The sequence below is a fragment of the Mauremys reevesii genome, linkage group 2 (genome assembly GCF_016161935.1).
Source record: "Mauremys reevesii isolate NIE-2019 linkage group 2, ASM1616193v1, whole genome shotgun sequence".
Classification (NCBI taxonomy): Eukaryota; Metazoa; Chordata; order Testudines; family Geoemydidae; genus Mauremys; species Mauremys reevesii.
In genome coordinates this window covers 48,032,199-48,047,915 of record NC_052624.1, presented here as the reverse complement: position 1 = coordinate 48,047,915, position 15,717 = coordinate 48,032,199, and the positions used below count along the sequence as shown (strand labels likewise).

At 40.6% G+C, this 15,717-nt stretch overlaps 1 protein-coding gene across 5 annotated transcripts in view; it reads right to left on the bottom strand.

The window, feature by feature from the left end:
• DYNC1I1 (dynein cytoplasmic 1 intermediate chain 1) overlaps positions 1 to 15,717 on the bottom strand; it is a 246,183-nt gene that overhangs the window by 156,420 nt on the left and 74,046 nt on the right. The window lies entirely within an intron of this gene.

Here is a 15,717-nt window from a genome sequence, read left to right as displayed (position 1 = left end):
AGAGTACCAAGTTTGTTTGTGTTTTTCTTTTTTTTAACATTATTCCACTCTTTATTTCTTCCTTCCCCCGCCTTAAGAACAGCTGTTCAGAAGATCTTAGATTGCTCTGATCACACTTTACACTTATTTTGAGAAAACTACAAATATTTTAAAATATTTTATTGAGACCGGACACGCTGCACTTGAAAGAGTGTCAGCCACCACCCTGGAGGTTTCATTGTATTCTTTTCCATTTGATTTTTGACAACTTGCAACCTTAGCCCCAGCTCTGCAGAATATTACACTTCCAAATGGAAAATAATGAATGAGGAGTCTGTACCAACTAACGGGGAAATTTATCTTTGTCCAGGACGCTGCACTTTGGCACCCTTTAGTCCCATTTAAACCCTGGGCTTAAGTGGTGCATTAGGCTAGTGCTGTCCCTTTGTACAGGGGTGAGTTTAACTCTCTCTCTCTCTCTCTCTCTCTCTATATATATATATTTAATGCAGATTGTGAGAATAATTCAAGTTGTTTAGAAGCTTCCCCAGATGTAACCCTGGTCAGCAAAACTTCACACGATTGTTACTGTTCTTTCCTATTGCGGTTTGAAACTTCTCTCTTTTACAGACTCCATATCATAATTTTCAGAGTCTTTTTTTTTCAAATGCACAGCACAATGTATTGCCACAAATAGATTCTGGAGGTTAGAGTCTGTAGCTTACGCTTCTGCCCATCGCCTCCTCCTGCAATGGCATTCTCCTTGCTTCTCTAGCCACAGATGCACTGCAATTCACATACAGAGACTACTGATCTCCCACCTACCCACTCGAGAAACCTAAACTCCTGGAGCTGTTTCCTTAAAATGATGAAAGAGTGCTTGGAAAAATCCTTGGTTAGGGAAGGGAGACTACACATGAATCTCTAGGGCAGGGGTAGGCAACCTATGGCACGCATGCCAAAGGCAGCGTGCAAGCTGATTTTCAGTGGCACTCACATTACCCGGGTCCTGGCTACTGGTCCGGGGAGCTCTGCATTTTAATTTAATTTTAAGTGAAGTTTCTTAAACATTTTTAAAACCTTATTTACTTTACATACAACAATAGTTTAGTTATATATTATAGACATAGAAAGAGACCTTCTAAAAACATTAAAATGTATTACTGGCACACTAAGCCATAGATTAGAGTGAATAAATGAAGACCTGGCATACCACTTCTGAAAGGCTGCCAACCCCTGCTCTAGGCCCTCCCTACCCTGAAAATTATATATGTTAAAATGTATTAATTATTATTAATAATAATAATTAATAACAAATATGGAGGTTTGTAAGCACCTTTGAACCTAGAATATCAAAATACTTGGCAAAGGTAAGATAAGTATCATTGCACCCATTTTACATCTGGGGACACTGGCAGTGACTCTGTATCAGTTATAACTGCAGAACAACCCAATACTTATCCTCATTCTTCAGCTTTCCAAAAATAAACCATAATTGTCTATCAGCCCTAACAGGAAAACACTGATTTACAGATGATGCAAGTCAATGATTCATCCTTCAGTGTATTTTTGGTTCATTCCCTGAATAGACCACAACATCACCACATCGTGCCTATATGTTAAATAAGAACAGCCTGTATTTATACAGTATCTTTAATCCTGAAAGATCCCAAAGCACTTTATGAACAGTACAAAGTAGAGCCCATAGGGAAAATTCATATACCAATGTAATGTAGCCATCTCTGGGGTGGAATTTAGATAGCATAGTGGAGCAGCAAATTAAAAAGCCAAACGTTAGCTTTTTACAAGGAAGATATAAAGGAAGGTAAATTCTCTTTAATGTAGAAGTACAGCAGAGCCCGTTCTGGTTATGGTGAGACAACCAGTTGAGAGCTCTGCGGGGTTTCCTAAATAAACACAAAAAACAGGGCCCCCAGCAGGTGGCCAAGTTTGATATTCAAATCATTAACATTTTTTACATGTGGAGTTTTCATTAGGACAAGGTTACCGCATGATGGACAATCTGTATATATCTGCAGATGTGGCACGCATGGAAGTCAAACCTGCACTAGGAGTATAATTCACAGCAATCTCTTTGCCCAAGAATAGCTGAAGGCAATGTCCAATCAAAGTACTGTCAGTGCGCTGCTCAGCGAATAAATGAGTTGCTTTGACAGGAAATTCCAACAGCAATTTTAATTCTGGTCAGACTTCAGGAAGTGGAAAGAATAAAAACACATCAATTATAGTGACAGGAAGTTTTAAATCACATGGCAAGCAGCTGCTGCCAAAAGACGTCTGCCAGTTTTGTTAAAAAGTATGGTATTTTGGTGTGACCAAAATTTTACACCAAAATTTTATAAGCTGACATCACTCCCTAATTGTATGTTATCTTGCTACGAAGGTAAAGAAAATGAGTCCGTGCAGAAAGCATGCTGTTATTACAACAAATCAAACAGGCTGCTACTTTTTTTTTTTAATCCTAAACCAAAAAAATCAGCATATTCATACAAACAAAATATGCAAACTGCTAGGGATATGAAAGTGTATGCATGTCGGCATCAATAAAGCAGGAGATCTCAGGGGCAGAATAAAGTGACCATCTTTTCCTGAGTCACCCCTAGGCTCAAGAATGATCAGCACTTTATTTGTTATGCATACACTGATTTTTTCATTAGTACATGTTATAAATTAAGACCATCAGAATGGAGTGGGGGGCGGGAGGAGGGAAGAAGCAATCAGAACCATTTGATATAAAATTCTTACTGTTCAGTACAGAGTCTGTTAAACAGTTGCCTTCAGTTATGTGTTTCAATGCTTTTCTTTATGTTTCCCGATGCGGAATACTGGGCTCAACATCAGTGAACTGTGGTTTAAATTTCTTTCAGCTGAACCACTAGATTAAGTCTTTTATTCGAATGTGCTGGTGAGGCCGGGGAGGATTTTGAAGAGGAGTTGCTGATTTTTCTGCTACTGGATGAAAGCAGGGTGCCACTGTTTGAATAGTATCATTTCAGGCCAAATCACTTAAATGAGTGTAAATTACTATGTCCTGAATCCCAGTTACACTAGAGCTGCTTTACACCACTCTGGTAGTGTAGAGGGCCTGCAACAGGGAGTGCCAATGTAATCTACAGCCTGCTAGCATGATATAAAGCAGCCTTGGTGTAAATGAGAATTAGCCCCTGAGAGTGAAGTCCTGGCCCTATTGAAATCACTGAGAGTTTTGACATCTATCTCAATGAAGCCAGGGTTTCTCCCTTAGAGTCCAGTAGAGGACTGTCAAGCTTCTACCTGATGCATATTCAAACAAGCCATTGATTTGTGCCGGACACCTCTGTTAATTCAGCTCATTGTTCCGTTTGCACTGTTATACTGCTGTCATTCAGCGGAAGTGATGGCTTCAAGAATATTCATACAATTAGTTTTAATGTATTTGTGTTTATTTTCACCTGGATAAACCGACAATCAAATTAGAGCTGGTCAAAAAAACAAGAAAATTATTATGTGAAAAATGGTGAAATTAAGAAGTTTTGCAAGTTTCAAAATGGACCTTTTTACCAATTGTGCAATGTTTTTGAAATATTTTAAATGAAATTTTACCAAAAATATTACTGAAATTGTTTTGTAAATTTTTCCATGGCTGAAGACAGGTGGAAAGACAAAATGAGAGAAAAAGAGAGATTGGATGTTGGCAGGTGAGTGTTGTGACCCTTGCGATGTCAAGCATGTTCACACAGTTCAAGAAGAAATGGGCTTAAAATGCAGCCGGGAAAGGTTTAGGGGTAGTTAAGTTGTGGAACAGATTTCTAAGGGATGCTGTGGAACCCCATCAATGGAGGTTTTTAAGAACAGGTTGGACAAACACTTGTCAAGGATGGTCATCTAGGTTTACTTGGTCCTGCCACAGCATAGGGGGCTGGACTTGATTGGTTCTCAAAATCCCTTCCAGCCCTACATTTCTGTGATTCTATGAAAGCTGAAGGAGTGGTTTTGTGCTGTGGATGGGTGAGGTTAGAAGAGGCATGGTTCTCAGCCTGAGGCATAGGTGTGTATGTGTGAGCAGGTGGACATTGGTAAATTAAGTATTTTCTATAATGACGTCAAAACTAATTCAATAAACATGATTAAAATACTGATAAAAATGTATATTTTATTCATCTAATCATGGATTCCATGCCCAACAGGAACCATTGTGATCATCTAGTCTGAACTTCCGTATAACTCAGGTCACAGAACTTTCCTGAAATAATTCCTAGAGCAGATCTTTTAGAAAAAACATCCAATCTTGATTTTTAAAAATGCCAGTGATGGTAAATTGTTCAATAGTTAATTACCCTCATTGTTAAAAATTTATACTTTATTTTGAGATTTATACCTTATTTCCAGAAAATAAGTAAGGTAGCCAAAAAAGAATAATTTTGACACTGTTAAGAACTTTTTTGTGAAAAAAGTTTTGTTTTAAAAAAAGGCCATTTTTCAATGAAAAAAAATTCATAAGAAAAATTTGGACCAGCGCTACATAAAAGAAGTATCTAGATCTTCAGAGACAGAAGCAATGTGACACCAGATTCCAAATTAAAAACATGCATCGAGATAAGAAATTATACCACTTTTTTATTTCTTTTAAGCTTCTACTTAAATAGGTAAATGAATCTAGAGCATGAAAAGGTCTTATTTGCATAATTATACTCCACCAAATCCCTTCTCAGGACTCATTTCTTTTGGTGAGTCTTTCTCTGATTTTGGATCCATATAGATCTTGGAGTATTTATAAGAAGGTCATGAGCCAAATCACAGGTTTCTTCTGGAGAAAGCTTGATGGGATTTCCTGACACCATGCAAGTATTTCCACATAGAAGTACAGTCTGGCCCTAACATTTCAAAGTTTCAGATAAGTACAGTGAGTGTACTTAAAAATGTGTAGTATTTTGAAAAAGGGAATATTGCTAGAAACAATAGCCTAATATGAGACTGTAGGGCTACAACAGTCTTTCGAATCCCTAGACATATTTAAGATCACCCACCGCATATTTTACTTCTTATCAGTGTCCTTAACCATTTTTATCATATTTCATCATAGAATGGGAGATTACATATATGTGTGTGTAGACATGCATACATTTTCCACAGATCACACAGTACTTCAAATAAAAGATATAAAACAAAGCACAGAAAATCATTCAAGGAATTCCAGTAAGATAAATATAATTACACCAGGCTATATTACATTATAGGATCACAAGGGCATGTGAGAAACTCTTGTAAAAATATGACTGAGTCAGGGTTCTTAAGGATCACTGACAGAAACAAGGAAAATGAAAATAAAATGGGCAACTTTATATAAAGCGTGGCACATAAAAAACTCTTAACTCGCTATCCTACGGCTAAATCCTGGTCCTATTAAAGTCAATGGGAGCTTTCTTTTTACTTCAATAAGTCCTGAATGTTGCCCCAAGACAGAGGGCTGCACAGTTTTTTCATTTAATGTTTTCTAATCTTCTGTTCTTGCTACCCAGCTATGGTTAACGTCTGTCCACATGAACTGACTTTTCCATGAATAGTGCTGGCCCAAGTTAAGTAAAATTTCCAAATCTATGGCAGCTGTTCTCACAGGTTCTCCCACAGTTTAACACTTATGTTCCTTTACATGAAATTAATTCTGTTTTCTTTATCTATATACGCTGATATACTTGAATTTCTGTAGCCTTTGTTCTCCTATTCTTCATCATTTCTAATGTCTCCAATTTTTGTTTCCTGAACAAACTTTGATATTTAAATTATTCTCTTCCAAATATGGGCTCAATCCTAAATTCTTCCTCAGTTTTTATTCAAGCAAACCTCTTACTGAGCTTCCAGAAATTGGAGATTGAGACCTCTAAGTGCTTCTATTTGCATTCAACAGTGTCTTAACTCACAAGAAAGTGAGCATGAATAATTGTGAGCACACAGATGTGTGTACAATTTTTGGCTCATATCCTTAGAGGTTTTTAGGCATCTAACTCCCTTAGGCATCTAAATATCTTTGAGGATCTGGGCCAGAGAACCCAATTTTGAGACTCATTTAAAAATATCCCTTTGTCATTCAATACCTTAGTCTCTGGAATATATAAATATTTTTCTAAGAACTCTGACACATGAATTTTAGAACACAAAGAGAAGATTTAAACAAAAAAAACCCAGTTAACTGCAAATCTTTCCTAATAGTGAGATTAATTAGAAAATGTGAACAACTCTGAAAGAATAGAATTCAAATTATTTATTTCAAGTTACAACTTGTCCTTATACCAATTGGAACCCATCTAAAGATATTGGAATCCTGCTGAACAATAAGGAGTAGATTCGATCATTTACCATGTGCTCTTTCCTTCCCTAATATTTCTATTTAGTGAGATAGAATCAAACATTGGAAAGTCTCTTGAAATACCAAGACAGTCACAATGTAGTCCCTTGCTTCCTTTATGTGACCTATATGGTTATGTGACTGTTTCCGCATTCATGCTAACCAAATTTACCCCATGATCTTCCATCTTTCCTGCTTTGGTAGGGAGCAGGAGAGAAAGAAAAAAAGAGAGGAATGGAAAACAAAGGGAAATAAATAAAGAGAGAAAGAAAGGTGATGGGGTGCTCTGCTCCGCAGGATATCAGATATGTGAGGATTCAGAGCTGACAGGGTGGTTCTGAGCCTGGGATGGCTTAGGTTGGAAGGAGGATTCTCACCTTGGGGCACAGATGTGTGAACGTTTCTGAGCAGGTGGGCATCAGGCCAGAGGGAGCTGAGGGGAGGTTCTGAGGTGATCAAGGGATGGGTCAGGTTAGCAAGGCTGAGTGCAAGGAGAATGGAGACAACTGGTGAAATGAGGGTGTGAATGGATCAGTGATGTGTGTGTTAGGGATACAGTAGACAGATATATTGGGGGAAGAACTGTACTGGAGTGGAGAGATTGGGACTAGGAGAAAACAATAAGGACTGACAGTGACCTTGTTCATTACTTTTTCATTCTGAAAGGATGAGAGGGCAGGGAAGTGGGAGCTCCTTTTTCTTCCAACTTTCCCAGTCAACTTGCCTTATCCTCACCAAATCACTTCCCAGTGGCATCAGTGATGACAGTGTCCCATTTTTTCCACAGTGAAAATAGGATCAACTTGCAGAGAAGTTAAGAGGTTGTGGGGTTTAGACCAGGGTGGGATGTGGGAGAGGGCAGCTTGTGAGACACCAGCTGTCCACCATTCTTTTTTTTAATAATAGGAGATATACCAATCTCCTAGAACTGGAAGGGACCTTGAAAGGTCATTGAGTCCAGCCCCCTGCCTTCACTAGCAGGACCAATTTTTGCTCCAGTTCCCTAAGTGGTCCCCTCAAGGATTGAACTCACGACCCTGGGTTTTGCAGGCCAATGCTCAAACCACTGAGCTATCTCTCCCCTAATAACAAGGGTCTATAAAATATCATTGCTTTATATGCGGAATGTGGCAGAGAGGGTAATACTTTTATCCCTTAGGGCAGGTATACACTACAGGGCTAAGTCGACCTAAGTTATGCAACATACCTTAGGTCGACTTATTGTGGTGTCTACACCACACTGGGTCAACGGGAGAAACTCTCCCATCAACTTACCTTATGCTTCTCATTCCAGAGGAGTATCAGAGTCGACGGGAGAACGATCAGCGGTTGATTTAGCGGGTCTTCACTAGACCTGCTAAATCGACCCCGATGGATCAATCACCGTATGTCGATCCCCTGGTAAATGGAGACAAGTCCTTCGATAGACTGGGAATTCATATCTTTCTTGATCCAAGCCCCATTCTTCAATCCCCACTGCCTTTGTTGTGGGAGTTTCATTTGCTAATAAAGCCAGCTATCATTGAGACTCTCATGTACTTTTCTCCTTTGTTATTTAGCCATGCCAGGCAATACATTAGAAAGCACAGAAAAAAGATAGTGTTTTCACTGTTCCTTTTCCTTTCTTGGCTGATTTCTGCCTTTTCCCTCTGCTGTTAAAAGCAAGTGCACAGTGTCATACGCTCTGCTGCTGCACTCCACATGTGGCTCTGCCTTGCTTCTTATGCTAGCAGGACAGAGGTGGCTACCATAAGGGAGGAAGTTACAGCTCTGATTCTGAAGCCACAGCTTCTTCACCTTTCACCACAGCATAAATTGAGTCTGCTCTGTTTTATGCCAGCTGTAGATGCTTTCTCAGGCACTATCCACCAGCTGACAATTGGCCAGGGGAGCTGTGTTCTGCCCCATCCCTTCCTCTATGCTAGCTTTGGGGAGGGGGCAGTTGGTCCAGGAGCTGGCTCTGCTGGTTTTATCCCACTGACACTCCCACCTCCCTTCTGGGAGGATTCTCAGCTAACCAGGCCAGACTTTGGCTCCTTTATGCTGCCCAAGTGCTGCAAAGGAGCCAGACTGCAAGACAATCTGGCCCACATTGTCTAACCTGGTCTCAGCATCTGGATACAAAGGAGATGAAACAGGCTGACTCATTAGGCTCTGGTCAGGCTGCTCTTGGTAATGGATGTTGGTTCCTGTCATTCCCTTCCTCTGAACATTTTATGGGCATTCTCCTCATTTCTGAGGACAATCCGAAACGGCCTTTGTGGTTTTCCAAACTCACTCCACCTACTCCTTCTTGCTCTCTCATGTACCACACACACCCTTCCGACTGGCTCTGCTCTTCTTGGCCTCTGCTTTCTCTCCACAGCTGATTGTTACTCTTCTTTCACTCATGCTGCTCCCATCTATCTTGAACTCTCTTCCATCCCACTGGGCACCGAGTCTCACCTTGTCTGTGAATCTTCCCTTAAAACCTTTTGCTCTTTAACTTATGACTGACACTCTCCTATGAAATGTCTCATCAGCTGGGGAACAATGCCACATTAATACTATTGGATAAACTTAAAATATCCATGTTAAATGAAGGAACTCATGTGGACAAAGAAATTCAGATTCCCCCCATGAGGGGCTTATCTCCAGCTAACCACTGATATTTTTTTCTCATCTGAGACACAGCAATTCTGTTGCACTGAAGATCTCCTATTCCCAAACTCATCCTCTGAAGAGGTGATACTATAGAGCTCTGCCTCTCTCACTGAGATGTTCAATATCATAGAGGAGGGGCCCACACATGGTGATTTTTACCTTTTATCGAGTTTCCTGACTGTCTGGCAACAGCTACCCAAGGAGAGAACCACAGCTGTCAGTCAAAAAATATTATCTCTTCTTCCTCCACACTTATTTCCACCCAAGGTCTCCTTGTCAGCAGCAGTCAACTCAAAACCAGTGAAGGTTTGGAGGCTCCATCATCTGCCCCCTGAGATGGCTCCATGGATAAAGCCACTCTTTGCAAAGATGCAAGAACTTCCTATGGCTGCCCCATTGGCTCAAGCCATTTTGTCCTCCCCCTTTTCTCTAGGGAACTTCTTGAAGTCTCTTCCTCTTCCACAACTGAGCCCTCAGCCTCCACAGACCCTGACAAAGACACCTTTGCATTTTGGTTTGCCCACACCCCAGACCTCTCTGGGCCAAGATTTTTAAAAATAAGAACCAAAAGTGAGCTTTGTAAAGAGTTAGCTTGTCCCACCCACCTCCTTCTTCTCCCAGCTTCAGCAAGCCATACTCTTTCACAGAAGAAACACTGAGCCCTACTGCTTTGAGGGAAAGTTGGCTTCTGAGATAGTCAGGCATTTGCTTACCACTTTCAGAAACCATAAGTGAGAGCACCCCAAACACCGAGGTCGAAGAGAGCCAGACCTCCATTAGACAACAACCCTAACCTGGCATAGCTCAGAGAGCTCATGACTAGAGTGGCTGGGAAACTGAATTTCACTTCCATGAAAAAATTTCAAGGTTTTGGAAATGTTTTGTCCCACATGAGAACAAAAAGTCCAAACCGTGACACTTTTTTTCAGAAGTGAATTTCCACAATACTTTGTTTCAGAAACACCAAACATTTCAAATATATTTCCTGGACTCCCAAACTACCCAGGAGCCTGGAAGTTCTGAGAGCCTCCGCTGCAGGCAACCTGCTTGGTTTCCTGCCAGCTTGCCCACCTCTATGGCAGCCTGACAGCTCCCAAGCTCCCTGACAGATGGGTTGCCATGGAGGGGGCGGGGGTAAGCTGGCAGGAAACTGGGCAGGTTTCTGTCAGAAACCAGCCTGGCTTCTGTCAGAAGTTTCATCAAAACTGACAGATAACCACAGAATGTTTAGATTAAGAAAAATCAGCCTTTTCAGCTGGAAAAAGTTTCATCGGAAAATTTCTGACCAGCCCTAGCCATGTCCCAGCTTACTGTACTGGTTTCCCTCATGTTTCAGAAAATACATTGAGAAGTCTGCTTACGGGAAAGTCAGCATATTATTGTTGGTTTTTATTACAGCCACATCTAGAGGCCCCAACCAAGATCAGGGCCCCATTGTACTAGGCACTGAACAGACACATAGATGGTCCCTGTCCCAGAGAGCTTACAGTCTAAACAGAAAGGACACATCTGGGGGACAAGAAGTATTTCTGTCCCTATTTTATAGATGGGGCTGGAGGCAAAGAAAGATTAAGTAAGATGCTCAAGGTCACATAGCAAGTCTGTGGCAGAGACAGGAACTGTATTTAAATCTCCTAAGCATTAGTGCAGCGCCTTAACCACGAGGCCATCCTAGTTTTGCTCTTGTGATTGACCCCTTTAATCTAGTTTATATCATAAAGACTTGGGTTCAAGCCCAAAGCTAAATTCAGGTTCAGTAATGTCCAGTACCAAGCCCACTCAATTAAGTGCGAAGCTGCACCAGCAGCTATAGATTATTTCCTTCCCCAACTCCACAGGCCATCCACTCAGAGGGTAATGCAAGTGTAACCTAAGTTGTGCTGGCAGGGAGCCAGGGGAGAGATGCATAGCACCTCTGTGTGGATGGTGATGACCTGCTGATCACCTGAGATACATGCAGATCATGGGTGAAGTGTGGGGTTTGATGGCTAAACTTCTTCCTCCTTTTTTTATAAAGGGAGATACACACACACACACAGAGCCCAACAGAAAATTCCACAGACCTCTACCATTAGTTTAGAACCCAGGTCTGCAGGGCAGCTGACTCTTCTGTTCTGCTACCCGCAGCCATGACAGGGCCATGTGTATTATCATACAAACCCTGTGGCAATAAACACCACAAGAAGTTCCGCCTTGGAAGGACAGCTTCCATCATGGCCCCTGATTCGTCCAGGCACCCTACTTAAGTCCAAGGGGAGTTCTAGGAAGTGTCTGTGCAATAAGGTGGGCTTGCCAGCCAGTGGTAGTGATGGATCTGCCTCTCAGCTTGCTCTTGGAACTTCTGACCCTGGGCTCTGACCTCTGGTTCCTAACTTCAGCTCTGACCACCACTGCTCTGACCACTAGGCCTGACCAGCCAAACCCTAGTCATGACACCAATCTGGATTAGGGCTGCATAGCATTTGGACCCCACATCAGCAAAGCATGTATGTGTGAGCTTATGCTAAAAGCATGTGCTGAAGTCCAATCCTTGGAATCTCTTTGGGGCAGGGACATCTTTTCATGTTGTGTTTGTACAGTGTGTCGCATGAGGGGTCCTAGTACATGACTGGGGCTCCTAGGTGCTACCACAATACAAATTATTAATAATTTAGAAGCATGTGCTTACATCCCATTAGTTAAGCACGTGCTGAAGTAATTTGTTAAATCGGAGCCTAGGTGCTATAGGAAAAGAGAGCAAAAGAAAATCCCTGCCCTGAAGAGCTCTCAGAAATGTGTTCCCTTCCTTCAACCCCTCCTGAATTGTTCTATATTTGTACATGAGAAAGCAACTGGACCCAGAGAAAGGATCTCAAAATCTGGCCTTTTCACAATAAATAATACAAGACTATAGTATTCCACGTTTCTAAAAAAATTGGGTGTGCAAGAAATCTCCAAATTAGATGCTAGGTTTTAATTGTTTTTTTGGGGGAGGGAGAGAGGGTTGGGGCAGGGGAGAGGGATTGATAGCTAGCAACAAGGAGCCAGCTGGTAAGACCCTTACTCACAATGCTTAGCAACTACTCAGGGTTATTAGGACTGTTTGTGTGGGTAAGTGCTCACCAACCTGGGCTGCACAATCTAGCCTATAGGCCCAGATCCCCACAGGTATTTAGGTCTTAATGCCCATTGTTTTCAATACCTTTGAGGATCTGGCCCATAATGACCATTGCCGAAACTAGTCTGTTTCTTTAACCCATTTTAATAGATATATCTATGTATTGAAGCATATGCCACTTAAACATAAACAAACATAACTCACTGAAATTTAAGAAACTATATATTTCGCCACTGTTTCAGACCATGGAAACTACCTCAGGGCTACTAAGAAGAGGTTCAAACATCTCTCATGTAAAACACATCATTATGCATTAGAGAAAACTTCATTCACTGGAGAAGAATGGCAGAACAGCTGGAAGTGAGCGCCATAAACCACATAAAGTTTTAATTAAATTCATTACAAATTCTTTGTCTCTCAGTGGGCTTGGGGGCAGAGAGAACCATTCAACAATGGCCAAGACACAAAACAGTTTGTCAAAACTAATAACAATACAAACACATTTCCTCACAGAGGGACATTTTGAAAAAGTTCAAGAATAAGCAAATGTATTACTTTTAGTATGTAACATTTATAAATTATTGCAAGATGTGCCTGATCTCAGAACACAGTTACAATTCCTATAGTTTAGTGAATTGATAGATGTTGTTAAGCAGCTGACATAATTAATTGACCAGGTAAATATAGGGGATAAAATCCAGTATTTTTTCTTAAGAAAAACATATTGAGATGAAACTATTTATTGCTATTAATTATTATTATTATGTATTCATCGTATCTGCAATGTGCTAAGTGTCTTACAGATACTGCTGCGATAAATGTGACATAGAATTACAAAGCGTACAGCAAGACACCTTCCCTCCACTATGGAGTTTGCGGTCAATTGGAAAATGGGATGCACCAAGCGAGAATTATAAACCTTGGCCCTGATCCTGCAAACTCACACATACTTAACAGTACACACTTGAGTAATCAATAGGACTAATCATGAGGATAAAGCTAAGCACATGCGTAAGTGTTTGCAGGTTCAGTGGCCCAGAACCTCAGATGTATTTAGGTGCCTAACTCCCATTGAAATCAGTGCTAGTTAGGTGCTTAAATATCTCTGAGGATCTGGGTCAGGACCATTAAGTAGGGAGAAAGGAGGATGGTATTTGGTTACTTAGCTGTTATGCAAGCTACTTTGTTTCCCAAAGCTAGAAGGCCTTGCAAAAGACTTTTATGTTTAATCCAATTCAAACAAAAGGATTTGAAAATGTATAAAACAGCTTCACATGACAACACTATGAGAGATTTCAGCTAGTTAGGCTCATGGCAAGCATTTCATCTTGGGCCCAATCCAGCTCCCATTGAAGTCAGTGGGAGTCTTTCCACTGCTTGCAATGGGAATTTGATCTTGCCTGTTATTACTAAACTATGTCAAGTTGATGAACTTCTAAATGGCAGAGTTACTCTTTCCTAACTTGTTCCCTATGCAGGACTATAAAGAATTTTAAAATATATTATTGTTGAGTTAACTAATTCAGCAATTTTCTCTAAAAACATACATACACAGCTAGAAGATAAGAGTGCAGACCCCTCAGGTGGTGTACATTGTTACGGATAAGTTACACTGGCTGAGGATCTTTCCCAAGAAATGCCCTATTGGGTCAGATCAGTGGTCTATCCAATCTGATATTTTCTGTGACAGGGCTGACTGTATGATGCTTCAGAGAAAGATATAACATTTGTCCCCTGTAATAGAATGCTAAACTGTGTTATACTATTTTGCCACTAGGTGGCATTGTGTGTAAAATACTTTAATCCATTACATACAGCCTGTGTTGGTCCCAGAATATTAGTAGGACAAGGTGGATGAGGTAATACCTGACAGAGCATTAAAGGATCCTATGATAAATACATCTGGTGTGCATAAGCAAGCTCTGTAGCCAGTCCATATCTGATAACAAAGCATGACATGGCATCGGGAGTAAACTACAGACAGAAACAGATGGAAAACAGCAAAAAAGGTTGCCGGATCTCAACATGCCACTCTTTGATGCCCCTGAGAATTTCAGCATTGAAAATCCTTTCCAATGGACAGACTTGAAATAGTATTTTGCAAGATTTAAAATTGCAAACAAACGCCACAAAGAAGCTGGAGATGTACAGGTATCTTCTCTAATTTATGCTATGGGGAAGCAGGCAGAACATACCTTTAAATCCTTTGACTTTACTAAAGATAGCCACAAAGATGACTTTGAAAGTGTTCTGTAAATGCTTGATTCATACTTTATACCTCAGAGGAATGTGGTTTAAGAAGGAGCATGTTTCACCAGAGAATTCAAGAACCAGGGGAAAACACTGAATGTCTTTAACAGCTCTGCAGACATTGGCTGAAAACTGATTTGGGGAATGCAAAACATGAAGATACCAGAGAGAAGCTGGTTATTGGGTTAACAGATAAAAACCTTTTGCAGTAGCTACAATTGAAGAGAGATTGAATCCTAAGCCACAGTTATACAGATGGCAAAACAGTCAGAATTAGTCAAACAACAGAACAAAAAGCAGGACCAACTTAAACCTGAAACTAGCTTAGAATCTATAAACAGACACTTGAATGTCAGAAAAACCCTAAGGGAAGGAGGGAGAATTCCCAGGCTGAGAGGGACAAATTCCAACCTCCATGAGATGATGCATGTCCAGCCAGAGATGCATGGTGTAATATGTGCATGAAATATGGACATATTGCAGATGTTTGCCACACCAAAGTAGTCAGGGAGTTGACTCCTATTAGAGACAATCAGGATCCATTGTGTCTGAGATCTATCACTTGTGATGACATATAGCCTGCCTAGAGCATGCAATTCAATATTCATAGTAAGGCTATTGACTTTAAAATTGACTCAGGAGCTGATGTCACAGGCATCTCAGAAGAGACTTACAATCACCTTCAACCCCTCCCAAAGCTGAAGTATCCTGGAGGTGTTCTGAATTGCATGGGCCAGGTCAACACAGAAACAACTTACAAAGACAAAAGCTATGCATAAAGGTTACTTCTGGGGGAATTATGCACCAAAAAAATTAAAAATTCTGTGCCCATATTTTAAAATTCTACAAAATTCTGCAAATTTTATTTGTCAAAATAACACTATAAAATCACACCCGTTTCAATTATTTTGGTAATCTATTTAAAAATACCTGTAACAATACAGAGACACAAAAAAATTCTCCCAGGAGTAGAGAGTTAAAGAAATCCCTACGACATGTCAAATTGAATGGATAAAAAGGATGGAAAATGCCAGTTGTCAGAAAGAAAAAGAATTCAGCTCCCAGGTCATATATGATCAAGACCGACAGTGGAGAGTTCAGCAGAAACAGTTGACATCTACACGAAGTGTAGATGATGCATCCGACGAAGATGCATCCGACGAAGTGGGTATTCACCCACGAAAGCTCATGCTCCAAAACGTCTGTTAGTCTATAAGGTGCCACAGGACTCTTTGCTGCTTTGACATATACAGTTTGTTCCTCAGAAAGAACAATCAAGAGAGCAAACTCTACAGATGGTAGAACAAGAAGAAGAAGACTCAAGGATTCCAAAGTGACTACAGCCAATTGATGAAACTAATGAGCAGCCAGATGACCAAGTTGTTGGGTGTTTGGGTCATGTAAT